The sequence below is a fragment of the Carettochelys insculpta genome, chromosome 3, assembly GCF_033958435.1.
Source record: "Carettochelys insculpta isolate YL-2023 chromosome 3, ASM3395843v1, whole genome shotgun sequence".
NCBI classification, from domain to species: Eukaryota; Metazoa; Chordata; order Testudines; family Carettochelyidae; genus Carettochelys; species Carettochelys insculpta.
The window spans coordinates 121,222,000-121,235,986 of NC_134139.1; positions in this window are offsets into that span (position 1 = coordinate 121,222,000).

The following is a 13,987-nucleotide window of genomic DNA, read 5'->3' on the forward strand; positions in this document are numbered from 1 at the left end:
TGTTTGATAGCAAACAAAAGCAGCTAATAGTTTTGTGAGGGAAGATGAAGGAGGACAGTGGGGGGGAGCTAAATACACTTAGCCTTCATTAAACATACATTCCCCATCCCCCCACAAAAAAACCTGACAAAATGAAAACAAAGTAACTGGCTTCAGGACTAAAAAGAGAATGCAGGCAGAAGTCCAGAACCTTAGTGGGAGCTATTCAATTTATTGCATCTAATACAATACATATGATTACCTGCCCTAGAGGCAAGTGGCAGGTGTGTGCATTTGGAGCAAAAAGTTCCTTGCACCAGAGACCACATATGGACTTTGTAAGATTTAAAAAAAATAGCAACATACAGCAAAACCAAAATGAAGAAATTTAATCAGGTATTGTACCAAATGAAGTAGTAACATTGTATCTGGTTTTAACAACAGAAAATATATACATTGTGAGTAGCTACGCCACCGTGGCACACCTGCAAGTTGTTCAGAGAACACCAGTGCTCCGCAGAACATAGTTTAAGATACACTGATCTAGATCATCCCTGACCTGTGTTTATCTAACCTGCTTTTAAATATCTCCAACAATGAAGATTCCACAGCCTCCCTAGATAGTTCATTCAAGTGCTTAATCACACTTACAGATAGGAAGTTTTTCTTAATGTCTACCCTAAACCTCCCTTGCTGCAATTTGACCCATTGCTTCTTGTCCTGTTAGAGGTTAAGGAACAACCCTTTAGGTGTAATGGAACACAATCAACCCAGGCAAGACTTGAACCCACACTCCACAGCACTGGAGGCTGATGTTTTATCCATTAAGCAAATAAGTGCATTATGTGAGGCTGACAAAATGTACTAGGAACCACTTGCAGCAACGTTTTAGTCCCAAAAGGCACTGGCAGCATATCTCAGAATGCAAAGAGGTAGAACAACTGTGGAATGGCTATCCACTATGCATTCCTGTTAACATTGAAGGCAGCCCCACAACTTGGGATGGGTTCCATCCTCTCCATGTGCCCAGCAAGGACAGGATCCTTCAACTTTGTAAATTTGGGTGGTACAAATATGATCTCACTAAACTTGACCTATGTTCCTAGCGTAGACATACCTTGAGGACTGGTCTACACTGCACAATTGGACTAATTGTCCTATGTTGACCTAATAATGAATATTTCTATACTACCATGTCCCTCCATCAACAAAGCTTACCTGCTATGCCAAATTAGATGTTCCATCACTTGAGAGGTATAGCACTTAATTCAATCTTGTTAGGTCAAGAAAGAGGCTGTGGAGACATTGCTTTGATTACTTCAGCTTTACTGACCTCCAGGAGATGTCCCACGATGCTCTGCTGTGACTATTCTGGTAAATGTTTTCAACTCTGCTGTACAACGAGTAGATGCACAGAGAATAAAGACTCCCCTTTTAAAGGACTGAGCTTTTAGATTTCCATTTTCTCATGTTTCAGCAATGGAGAGATTGCCTGCCCAGTTGGCCACCGTGTCTCCATGCTCCATGTACTCCACCCTGGAGTATATAGGTGGAGGATCTTACTGGGCTGTGAGGAGGAGATACTGAGCAAGCATTGCTCTAATCCAGCTGTTCCCTACACTTGTCTCCCCTCTAGGCATTCAATTGTGCCCTGTCGGTGCATGCAGACTTTTCATTCCTTGTACTTTTCTTTTGTCTTCTGAGCTGTGATAGCTGAAGTTATGGAGGATCTGAAGGTGTGGCTAAGAGGGCAACTGTTCAAGCTGCATTGAGGAAGAACAAGTGGGGACATTAAAGGAGATACATTGTAAAACAAACGGTTGACTCTTGTACAATTAATGAAGTAGAGTTCTGTGCAAAACATACGTTATGTACAAGGTCAAAGATATCATTTTAGTGCCCTAAAGGCAAGCAGAAGACACAGCACAGCATGAACTCAAGTGAGTGACAGGCATGGTAACCAACAGGTTGGGGCTCTTGCTCTTTTGCTTCTCCTTTGAAAATGTTTGTGACAGAATGCAAAATACAGCCCTTGTGGCTATCTTTAGGTGTCTCTGTTTGCAAGGGGGAAAATATTCATGAGGGGATAGGGAAAATGGGTGGATTTACAGGGGCTCACGTTGCCAGTGTGTGATAGCCACCCCTGTTATGTGCCCTCAGACTGCAACTCCCGCTTCTTGCAGTGCCCTAAGAGAAGGCGAGGGGATGGGTGGGTTTGTAAGGGCTCATGCGGTCGGCATGTGGTGGCCACCCTGATCTCCGATCTCCCTGCAAGATGGTGGTGGGGGGAACCTGTTCTCCAGGATAAGCCTTTTAAGCAGTTTGCAAGCAGGGTAGCAAATCTGGGGTCATGATTTGTTGGGAACGAATGAACAGAGATGGATTGCCTCAGAGTTATCAGTCACCAAGAGCTCTAGGTTGCCATGCCTGATGTCCAAACCAGAGAGCATGATAGGGAGTGGATGCTTACTCAGTATGCCCAGGCCCCTGGATCTTTTGCTGCTATGCTTTGTGCTGCAATGATGCCAGATCATTTACTTCTGGCTTTGTGTGGAAAAGCATCCTATGGTAGAGGACAGAAGAGGGTAGGCCTCTCCAGAAACATTAAAGAGCACTTCTAGGAGAGCTTTGTCAAAATGTGCTGGGAGGATTCCTGGTCCATCTCCAGACATGTTAAAAGGAGACTTTTCCAGAAAGCACCCACTGTGCAGGCAGAGTGTCCTCCACTGTTCCTTCCCCTCGGGGCTGGCCAAACAGATAGAATTCAATTACACTTGCCCACTGCAGAATGATTACAAATGTGAACTCACCAGAAGTGCTGGCTCTGCCATCAGGGTCCAGCAGCAATAAGTCCTGGGAAGGGAATGACACCAGAGTTTAAAAAAAAGAAGTCAAGGCAGTTTATTTGACTGGCTCCTTCACTTGTCTGTGGAGCATTCTCCTCCTCCTCCTCCTCATCTACAATTTCCTCCTCATTGTTGCCTGTAGTTGCCAAAACTGTCCATGGGCAACTTTAGGACAGTGGCTGGATCCTCCTCTACAATCCCATGCAGATGGTCTAAAATAGCATTTTTGAGTCTGACCTTTAGCCTCCTTTGTTCTCTGGTAGGCTTGCCTGGGCTGCTTTATTTTCATATGGCACTGCTATGTGTCCCTGCTGTATCCTTTTCCCACTATCCCTTGTGCAATTTTGGTATATATCAACCTTTCTGCATCTGCTTCGGAGTTCTGCATGAACAGATTCATCTCCCCACACAGCAATCAGATCCAAGATCTCCAGCATATTCCTTGCTGGAGCTCATTTGGGACCCTGGGCATTCAAGGCATGCTGCTGAAGTACGTTAAGGGGCTCATGACACTGGCTAAGTTGGAAATGAAATTCATATTTTCCAGGGGCTTTTCCTATGTACCTGGAGTGCAGCAGAGTTGAAAGGGCTGGCCAGAGTGGTCATACTGGAGCACTGTGGGATACCTCCCAGAGTCTTACAAGAACAACGTTAACTGCGCTTTATCTGCACTGTCCCAAAATCAGCCATGTGAAGTTGAATATAATGCTATTCCTACCATCAAGGAAAGTACAGTAGTTAACTTTAAATGCCCTCAAAATCAGTAGACAGGTCTTTGTGGTGTAGACTCTGTTTGCTGAAGGCCACTTCACCAGCTAGGAGAAGTTTCAGCGGCTTAAGGGATGCTCTAACTTTTACCAGACAGAATGACCCCTCCAGGTGGTTATGCAACTGTAGATTGCTGAAGGACAGAGTGCTCTAACCAGTGACAAGCCTCCTTCACAGTGCAGCTGCAAACAGGTGGCCTCGAGCTAACGCATCCCCGGTTGCTTCATTAGGGTAACATTGTGACCACTTTGTGTAGTATGGTGAGGGTCAAGGTTCTGGGTTTGTGTTCCTAGATCCAGTGGGATTTAGAAGAGAGGATGAAAGTTGATAAAAGTATTGTCTGCTCACAATGGACTTCTGTCCTTCACGAAGGTTATCACTAAGGAGTTGAACTTGTCTTTCCTTAGGGGACAAATCTGGCTTAATTTAGTTAAAAATAGGACCACCTCCCCTTCCCCTCCACCCCCCACAAATAAAAATCCAGACAAACTGCACAGAGATAGTGAATGGTCCAAAAACTTCTCTACCATCAAAAATCATAACATCCACTGTCTAATCTTACTGGGCTGCCTTTCCACCTCTTTCAGTAAGTTAACTGGATGCTCAGAAACGTAACAGCTAACACTAGTGAATATCAGATAGTGGGTTTTTGGAAATTTAGCTTTTATGTTGGATGATGAGTCTTGCCATTTTCCCATAAGTTCACATCCCTCAGTCTATTTTACCAAAAACTGGGATGTAGCTTGAGACTGGATTAAAACAAAGCAAAAACAGAAATAATAGACAATATAATAAGTACTGTGCTTTACATGATGATCTCAGGCTCTGGGAAAGAGATATTATATGATGGACGGATACCTTTTGTAAGACCTTTCAGATCACACCCATCTTCAAGTCTTTCTAATTTAAAAACTTGCCTACCTTTTCCCGGAGGCATCATCAGGTATAATATCACCCATTCATCTTGTTGAAAGCCAATATAATTTATAGCCATCTTCTTTTGCAATCAGATAAACCACTCTGGAAGATGAAAAAACTCAGAACACTCGGATAGCTTCTGTGAGCCATTATTTTCAACTCCAAAAGTGAGCAAGACCCATATAAGTCCTCATTAAGGCAAATGTGCCTCATTTCCTAAAGTAATTTGAAGAAGCCAATTACAATGCTCTGATTATTACTACACTGTAACTTTATCAGATAGGATTTGAAAACCAATCTGCCTGTTGGATCTCTTGATTATTCACATTAATATTAATTTTAAATATGGTATTTATTACAGATCGTTATGCTTTTTAAAAAAAACAAACTGAAAAGGGGGGAAAAAGTGCACCGTGGCTTTTGTCAGCTATTTCACTGCTCTGCATGAGCCCAGTCTCTAAATTGGGCTGTACACTGCACACAGACTTTTCTAGGCCACCAGGCTCCCAGACACACAAATGTACAGTGAACGGGCTTCAGGCAACGAGAGGTGCAATTCAGGGGACAGCTATTGTGGGTCCAAGCATAACATACTGTTGATGCACCACACTGCCATGCAGAAGCAAGAACCAGATGGAAATATTAGATATGTAAGGGAATATACTGGCCTATCCTCAAAGTGAAATCACTGAAATCTTCAACACTGACACAATAATGAAAGCTGGAAGTGTTCTGTTAGTGCTTGTATTGTACTACGTTATCATTTACAGTATCAGAATAATACTAACATAGGGCCTACTTTCAGGAATAAGAAACAGACTGGTCTCGTATTTCAATAAAGAGTGGTGGAAAATATTGTACTTTCTGAACTCTGGAATGTTAACGTAACAATTGTGACCTGAGCAGTCAGTGTTGGGTTTTCTGCAAATGCTGCTGGGGGACTGTTAGAGTCAACGTAGCTAAAACTGTGTGTGTACTTCTGCTGTGTCAACATCAGTACATCAACCATGGCTGAATGCTGCTTGGGAGTTGGTGTTACTGCCACTGTAATTGGGGCACTTACATTAGTAGAAGACTAATTTAACTGTAGGCCATGGGGTGGGGGATGCAAGCCACAGCCCAGCCCTTCTTTCTAAAGTTCTGCTTCTTATGAGACCAATCTCCTCCCACTGCAAGGACAGGCCTCCAGCCCTCCTCCTCCCTCCCTGCACAAGCCCACCACTGCTGCAGGGGTAAGCCTCCAACCTCTTGCATGAGCCCTCCCAACAATGGGAACAGGGAGTGTTTGCAGCTGGGAGACCAAAAGATAGCTAGGTGGGAGCAGCTATGCAGCTTGAGGGTGCTAAGGAAGTAGACGCTAGCACTGCTGGCCTGGCTTCACAAACAACCTGCCCTGGTGACAAGAGCCCTGACTGATTTCAGAATAAGCAAAGCAGCCTGGTCTCCTTCGTGCCATGTGTGCTCCACACCCCATACCTCTACCATGGAATCCCTCCCTGTTCCACACTCCTTTAAACCTCACTGCATTAACTCCGTCTTGCCCCTCATCCCCTTCACTGCAGTGCTCTGGTCCCATCCTGTCCTTTCCTCCACACCTACCCATCCCAACCCTGTACCCTTTCCGTGCTCTCCCACCCTCCTCCCCACAACCCAGTCACCAGCCCCATGTCTCTCACCTCCGCACCTTGCACCCCATTCCCTTCATACACTGCTGCACTCCCTTTATGTTCCTATACATCCCTGTGCCTCTGCAGCCTTCAGATTCTCCCCCTGCAGGCCCATACAGCCCAAATACTGCCTACTCCCTTCTCTCTCTTTCACTGCCTCATCTCATCCCCATCCTGCTTGCACCCTTGGCCTCTTTCGCTCCCCACCTCTCCCTGTAAAAAACTGTGTGAAAAAGCATCTTTGTGTAGACAGGTGTGTGCATGTATGCATTGTATGTGTGCACGTACCACAATCTGTGCATTACAAACACATTCTTCCGAACGAAGCTACAGCACAGAGTGTCGTGGAGACACCCACGCTCGAAGCACCGGCATCAACTAGATGTGGTCCTCACTAGGCGTAATAACCTCAAAAACTTCCTTCTGACATGCAGCTATCATAGTGCTGACTGTGATACAGATCACTCGCTAGTTTGCTCCAAGCTCAAGCTGAGACCCAAGAAGCTGTACCACTCTAAACCTGCTGGAAGGCCCCGCATTGACGCCAGAAAGACAGCAAACTCGGAAAAAGCTGAAAAGTTCAGAGAGACCCTCCAGGAAAATCTGCGCAGTGGCCCTGGGGGTGCCAATGCAACATCCAAATGGCAACATCTGAGGGATACAGTTTACAACACGGCCTTGTCAGTGTTTGGAAGAAGAGCTAGAAACACAAACGACTGGTTCGAAGCTAACTCTGATGAGATGATTCCAGTCATTGAAAAGAAGCGCGCTGCACTCCTGGAGTACAAACGCTCACCAAGCCAGAGTACCCAGCAAGCACTTAGAGAGGCCAGAAGAACAGTACAGCAGACAGCCAGGCGCTGTGCCAACAACCACTGGCTCCAGCTATGCAGCAACATCCAGACCTGTGCCGACTTTGGTAATCTCAGAGGAATGTACGAGGATATGAGGAAGGCATTAGGACCCACCCAGAACAAGATGGCACCTCTGAAATCCAAATCTGGTGAAGTCATTGCTGACAAAGCCAAACAGATGGAGCGTTGGGTCGAGCACTACTCCGAGCTGTACTCACGCAAGAACGTTGTGGTTGACGCAGCCCTCGATGCCGTCGAGCTCCTACCAGTAATGGACGAACTGGATCAAGAACCTACTGTGGATGAACTGAAGAGAGCCATCGACAGCACTGCAGCAAGAAAGGCCCCTGGTCAGGATTATATACCACCAGAGGTAATCAAATGTGCCGCGGACACACCCCTGGAACCCCTACATGAGCTACTGTGCCTGTGCTGGAAAGAGGGTGAGGTTCCACAGGATATGCGCGACGCTAACATAGTAACATTGTATAAGAACAAAGGAGACAGAAGTGACTGCAACAACTACCGTGGAATCTCCCTCCTAAGCGTCCCCGGTAAACTGTTCTCTCGCGTCATCCTTGGCAGACTCCAGAAGATTGCTGAGAGGGTGTATCCCGAATCGCAGTGCGGATTCTGCGCAGAGAGGTCTACCGTTGACATGGTCTTCTCTCTAAGGCAGCTGCAGGAGAAGTGCAGGGAGCAGAGAAAGCCACTCTACATAGCCTTCATCGACCTGACCAAGGCCTTTGACTTGGTCAGCAGGGATGGTCTGTTCAAACTGCCCCACAAGATAGGCTGTCCTCCACGGTTACTCAAGATGATCCAGTCATTCCACAAAGACGTGAGAGGAACCATGCAATATGACGGTGCATTATCGGATGCTTTCAGAATCAGGAGTGGCATCAAACAAGGATGTGTGCTTGCTCCGACATTGTTCGGGATCTTCACACTCCTCCTGAAGCATGCTTTTGTATCTTCAACAGAGGGCATCTTGCTGCACTCAAAATCTGATGGGAAACTGTTTAACCTTGCAAGGCTGAAAGCTAAGTCTAAGGTGCGGGAAGTCCACATCAGAGACATGCTGTTCGCAGACGATGCTGCTGTAGTGTCTCACACAGAAGACCAGCTTCAAAAACTGCTGGATCAGTTCTCCAAAGCATGCAAGGACTTTGGGCTTACCATCAGCCTAAAGAAGACAAACGTACTCAGTCAGGATGTTGCTGAATCCCCATCAATCAGCATTGACAACTATACGTTAGAGGTCGTCCACGAGTTCGTTTACCTCGGGTCCACCATCACTGACACCCTGTCATTGGACACTGAGCTAAATAGGAGGATTGGAAAAGCGGCCACAACTCTGTCCAGACTCAGCAAGAGAGTGTGGAATAACAACAAGCTGTACACTCACACCAAAATGCAAGTCTACAGAGCCTGCATCCTCAGCACCCTCCTTTATGGCAGCGAGACTTAGACCCTGTATGTCCGCCAGGAAAAGAGGCTGAACGTCTTCCACTTGCGCTGCCTCAGGCGCATCCTTGGAATATCACGGAAGGACAGAGTGACCAACACCGTTGTCCTCGAGCAAGCTGGAATCCCAACCATGCACACCCTCCTCAGGCAGCGTCGACTCCGCTGGCTTGGCCACGTCCACAGGATAAATGATGGAAGGATTCCAAAAGACATCCTGTATGGTGAGCTAGCCTCTGGCAAAAGACCTCCCGGATGCCCCCAGTTGCGCTACAAAGATGTCTGCAAGAGAGACCTCAGAGAGGTAGACATCGAGCTGGACAACTGGGAAGAACTAGCAGACGACGGCAGCAGATGGAGCCAGGGGTTACACAAGGGCCTTCAGAAGGGCGAGTTGAAGATCAGACAGCTAGCAGAGGAGAAGCGAGCACACAGAAAGCACAATAAGGACTTGACAGATATCCACCACATCTGCAAGAGACGCAGCAAGGACTGTCACTCTCGTGTGGGTCTTCATAGTCACAGTAGACGCCGTAAATGAAGTCCTCAATTGGAACTTTAACGGGCACGATCCATAGTCTATGCAGACTGAACGATGCCTACTACTACTCCCTTTATGTCCCTATACATCCCTGTGCCTCTGCAGCCCTCAGATTCTCCCCCTGCAGGCCCATACAGCCCAAATACTGCCTACTCCCTTCTGTCTCTTTCACTGCCTCTTCTCATCCCCATCCTGCTTGCACCCTTGGCCTCTTTCACTCCCCACCTCTCCCCCCGTAAAACTGTGTGAAAAAGCATTTTTGTGTAGACAGGTGTGTGCATGTATGCATTGTATGTGTGTAAGATACTGTGTGTCATGGGGTAGGGAGGTACATGTACTGTTGCATGTGTATTTATCTGCAGGAATATAATTTGCAGGCTAACGCTTTGACTTTTATTCCTTTTTCTGGCTTGTGCACAAAAATCATTTATGATATAAAATGTGTGCAATCATTTCTTAAGAAGCTTTTGAAAGAGAAAGAAACTAAGACGCATTTTTAACCAGCAAACGTTACTGACTAGTAATTGCAGAAGAGTCAATGTATCAGACAGTCCTACTCACCTAGGTACTAGCCACAAACTCTGTTGCAGACTCTTTTTGTATGTATGTCCAGCACCTTCCACCCTGAAGCCCTGATCTTAGATGAGGTCTCTAGGAACTAAACAGCAATCATATTAATAAAAAATGTCTTAGTGCATGCCAGTTATGTGCACACAAATATACATGTATCTGCATGCAGGTGTGGGAGTAATTTTCTAGATTTAATCATACACATCTGGACAGGTGCATTTCTATAGTTGTGCTTTATGGATTTGTACTTGGTCTTCAGAACTGGGACTTTAAGGGACCCATTGCAACAGTAATTATATGTTGTCCTCATTCCACACAAAATTACATTAACTTTAGAGAACAGAAAAAACAAGGAGCTGCTTACGGAAAATGAAAAGAGAAGAGGGGAAGAATCATAAAAGCCTTTGTGAAATTTTATTGTTAGATTACCCTTTTTGACTATTTTGCTGCCAGTTCTAGTCTTCTTTAACAAATAAAACCTCACCTTATCATCTCTCTGACTAATAAATATTGAAAACCTCAACTTAACATCTGTCCAACTAATAAATATGTCTAACTCAGCCTTGCAGGGAAAATGAACATGTGAGAAGGGGTAGAGGAAGAACAAGTGACAGAGGTGATGGAGTGAGTGGGGGGAGCCTCATGAGGGGGATGGTCAGAGATGGGGCCTCAGGGGAGGGGCAGAACAGTGGGCAGGGAAAGGGAGTTTGGTTTTCTGGAATTAAGAAAGTTGGCAACCCTAATTACAGAATATTTCCAGTGCCTCTTCTGTGTCTAATGAATAAAATCAAGAATCTTGAAGAACTTTAAAATGGTTTGCCTCAGTTTAGGCACCTTAAATCCTTATTTAGGCTTAAGATCTACGATCTGGCTATCAAAAGTGCTAAGCACTCAGCAGCTCCCATTCTTGCCAAAGGGTGTTTAACAATTCATATGTCACCAAAATAAGCAGCCTGCATTTCAGAAGTGCTAAATTTGGAGTCTTAAATTTAGTCAGTGCTCAGATCTATACAGGCACTCCAGGTCACAACACCTCACTTTTAGGCATTTACAAGGTAGGATTTGGATTTGGGACTGGGTCTGGCCTATATTGTAGTGTAGACAAACTATTAGAAGCCTATCTCTAAGAAAGGGACAGGGCTTAAAACACTCCTCATAGTTATCTCCCATTGGCTTGGTTAGGCACAGAATAGTTTTTATGGTTCTCATTCCTAAGTACCTATCTTTCCTCATTCATTATATGGGTAGGCTGGGCACCTAATTTAGGATTTATGGATTGTTGTGATCCACAGACTAGAGTATCATAAGCACTGTTCCTCTCCTGGAGAGAGGTCCCTAAAGGTATGGCTGCATAGCAATGTTAGCCCAGACTGAGATTCAAGCTCCAGCCCAAATCCCCATTCCATATACACGCAAGTCAGAATGGGGCCAATACAGCCTCAGGACTTGGTACAGAGGGGAGGTGGGGCTCAAGTCCCACCAGGACTCAGGAGAAACTCCATTTTACAGTGTAGATGTAGCTTGTGGCCTGAAGGTTGGTGAAGCCAGTGTTCCTTGCTATTTCTATCCTAATCTGGACTATTTGACTCCCAGGAAATAGAAGCAACCCCCTTCTTCAAATTCAGTTGCTCGGTGCATTTATCTCTTCCATTTTACTCTGGCCACTGAACTGCAAGCAGAGTGCTTTCCCCCACACCCCCTGAGTTGGCTATGTCCACTGACAAGAAAAAGTCCTTTACTAAGACTGTTGCTACTTGATCATGGGACCACAATCAGATACCCATAAATCTCTGATGTAAGAGTAGCAGAAACAGCAATAGCAGTGGAGATTAAATAGATAGGTTATCAGTACAGGCACCAAGTTATGTGTCTCATGACTGAGCTTTCAGTGAGTCAGTCAGCCATGTGGTTGCTAACACCACACCCTGTTGATCCCCACCCCCACCAAGGAATTTTGACTCAATGCTGGGTGCTCATAGCTGCAAACTTTTTCCACAGAGGCACTTCAGATGGTTAGTAACATTTCAGGGACAGGCCTACCTTCTGGGCCCCCATAGTCACAAGCCCATTCCTTTCATAGATGGGCCACTCAGTCACCATAAGCTTGAAAATAGATTTGGTGTAGATGGGAAAGTTGTCCCTGTGTCCCTTTACAGTCAGGAACCTTCAGGATTGTTATGTTCTCAAGAAGGTGGAATACACTCATCCCTCATTAAATGAATCATTTACTTGTGAGTACTCACTTAAGGGACACATATACTTACCTTTTGTTCACAAGGCAAGTGAACTCCCCTCTGCTAATACAAGCCTTACCCCTCTCCACAGCTCCAACCCACCGTAGTCTGCCCCCACCAGCCCCATAGCCCTGAACTGTGGCAGCCTGACCCCCTCCACCCACCCCACCAGCCCCAACCTGCAGCAGCCTGACCCCGCACCGGCCCATACACCCAGCCTGTAGCATCCTGACCCCTGTCCCACAGAACACTCCCTCCTGCTATCTGCCCCATGACCCAACCCACCACCAGGTTTTAACCCTCCCTCCTGCTCATGGCCCTAAATTGCCCCCAGACTTTAAACCTCCCCAACCCCTTCCCACCCCCAAACCCAAGGTTCACTTACGTTTCAAAAGCAGCACCACATGCTGCCACACTTTCATCCAGTTAGGAGCACGAGGAAACAGATTTTTCCATGCTTTTAATGGTAATTTAGTGTCCCTCTTATGAGTTTTTGCCTACAAGAAGAAAGTTGGGAACCAATTGTGCTTGTACAGTGAGGGATGAGCGTACCTGAAAGGACTAGGAAACCCTAGGTAGTAAACTACAGCTAAAGTGGTCAGTAATTTTTAAATATTATTGCTTGTAAATTTCTTCTTAGCACTATGTGAGAAGGCTGTACTCCACTTAACCCAGAGTCCTAGGAACATGAGTTTTGGTACAGGTAAGAAACACAAATCTCTCAAAACCATCGGCTCCTTCATGGTCTTTGTCCATGCTCACTGCTTTTGAGTGAATCACATACCTGAACAACTCAGACGATCACTCCCACAGTCCCCATCCTCAACTAGCCAACACCAAGCTGGTTAGCAAAGCAGCTGTTGTGGTCAGAAGTAGCAAGCTTCTAGATAGCTATTGCAACTGTGGCACGGTCAGTATAATTCCTGGGCCCCAGGTCCTCTGACCCCTCCATACAAACCTCATTACCCTTGCTGGGGCAGGGGGAATGGCCAGAGGGAAGGGGGAACCTGGTGCCCACCCAATCTTTCCAGGTTCCAGCCCAGGGACCCTGGATACCCACTATCAGCAAGGACTGACTTCCTTCACCCTTGCCCCTGTAGTACTTCTGCCTAGGCTACTTCCCCAGACAATTCCTCCCAATACCTCCTACTGGTAATGATACCCATGGCAACAAGTCTCCTTCTTTATGTGACTCCTCTAGCTGACTAGTTCCCCAGAGTCTCTAGCTGAGCTTCAGGTCCTCTGGACTGGAACAGCCCAGCCCCCAGGTTGCTGCAGATCTTCCCCAACCTCTGGTGTTCCTCCAGCTCTCTCCTCACTCATCTTCCAAACTCTCCTTAACTACACCTCCTCTTGCCCTCTGTGGAGAAGGGCTTATAAAGTTAGCCCTGAGTGGGATCAGCTGGCCCTAAATGAGTTAGGTCAGCCTACTCCTCAGCTGCTCCCACTCTGATTGTCACCTCCATCTCTCCTATTGGAAACCAGGGAGTGGGCAGAATGTACGCTCTTGGAGCTGGAATTACCGTGGCTGCTAGCACCACTTGCCCTCCAATGGATCCTTGTTAAAGGATTTAAAGTGCACTCATTCCAATTACAGGGCCTTGAAAGAGTCCTGCATTGTTATTTTTCGTCACTACCTCCCCAGGTCGGGAGTGGGTAAGTTGCGCACCTGCTGCCTTCCTTGGATGTGGTATCCGTTTCTCAGCCTCTTTCTCCAGAATCAAACCCTGATTCCCTATTACCCATAGTCACCGTGGTAGGCACAGGAAGTACCATCGAAAGTTGATAGGGCAGAGATTCGAATGTGTCATCACCGCCACGGGGAGCGTGTACCATCTGAGTTGCTTTTTGTAATGAGGAATTCCCTGTGCATGGGAGTAATGCTCACCTTATAACTTTTAGACCGGTGGTTTGTATACTCCTTGGGGATATAGCAAAGAGAGGTTCAATTCCCTGTTCCACCTGATAGGGAGAAATGATTTGAACTGCAGTCTCCCACATCTCTCAGGAAATGCTTTAACCCAGTGGTTCTCAGTCAGGGACCTGGGGCCTAACGGGGAGGCAACAAGCAGCTTTCAAAGGGTCTTTCATGCATGGCCAGTGTTAGACTCACTGAGACCCAGGACAGAAAGCTGAAGCCCTA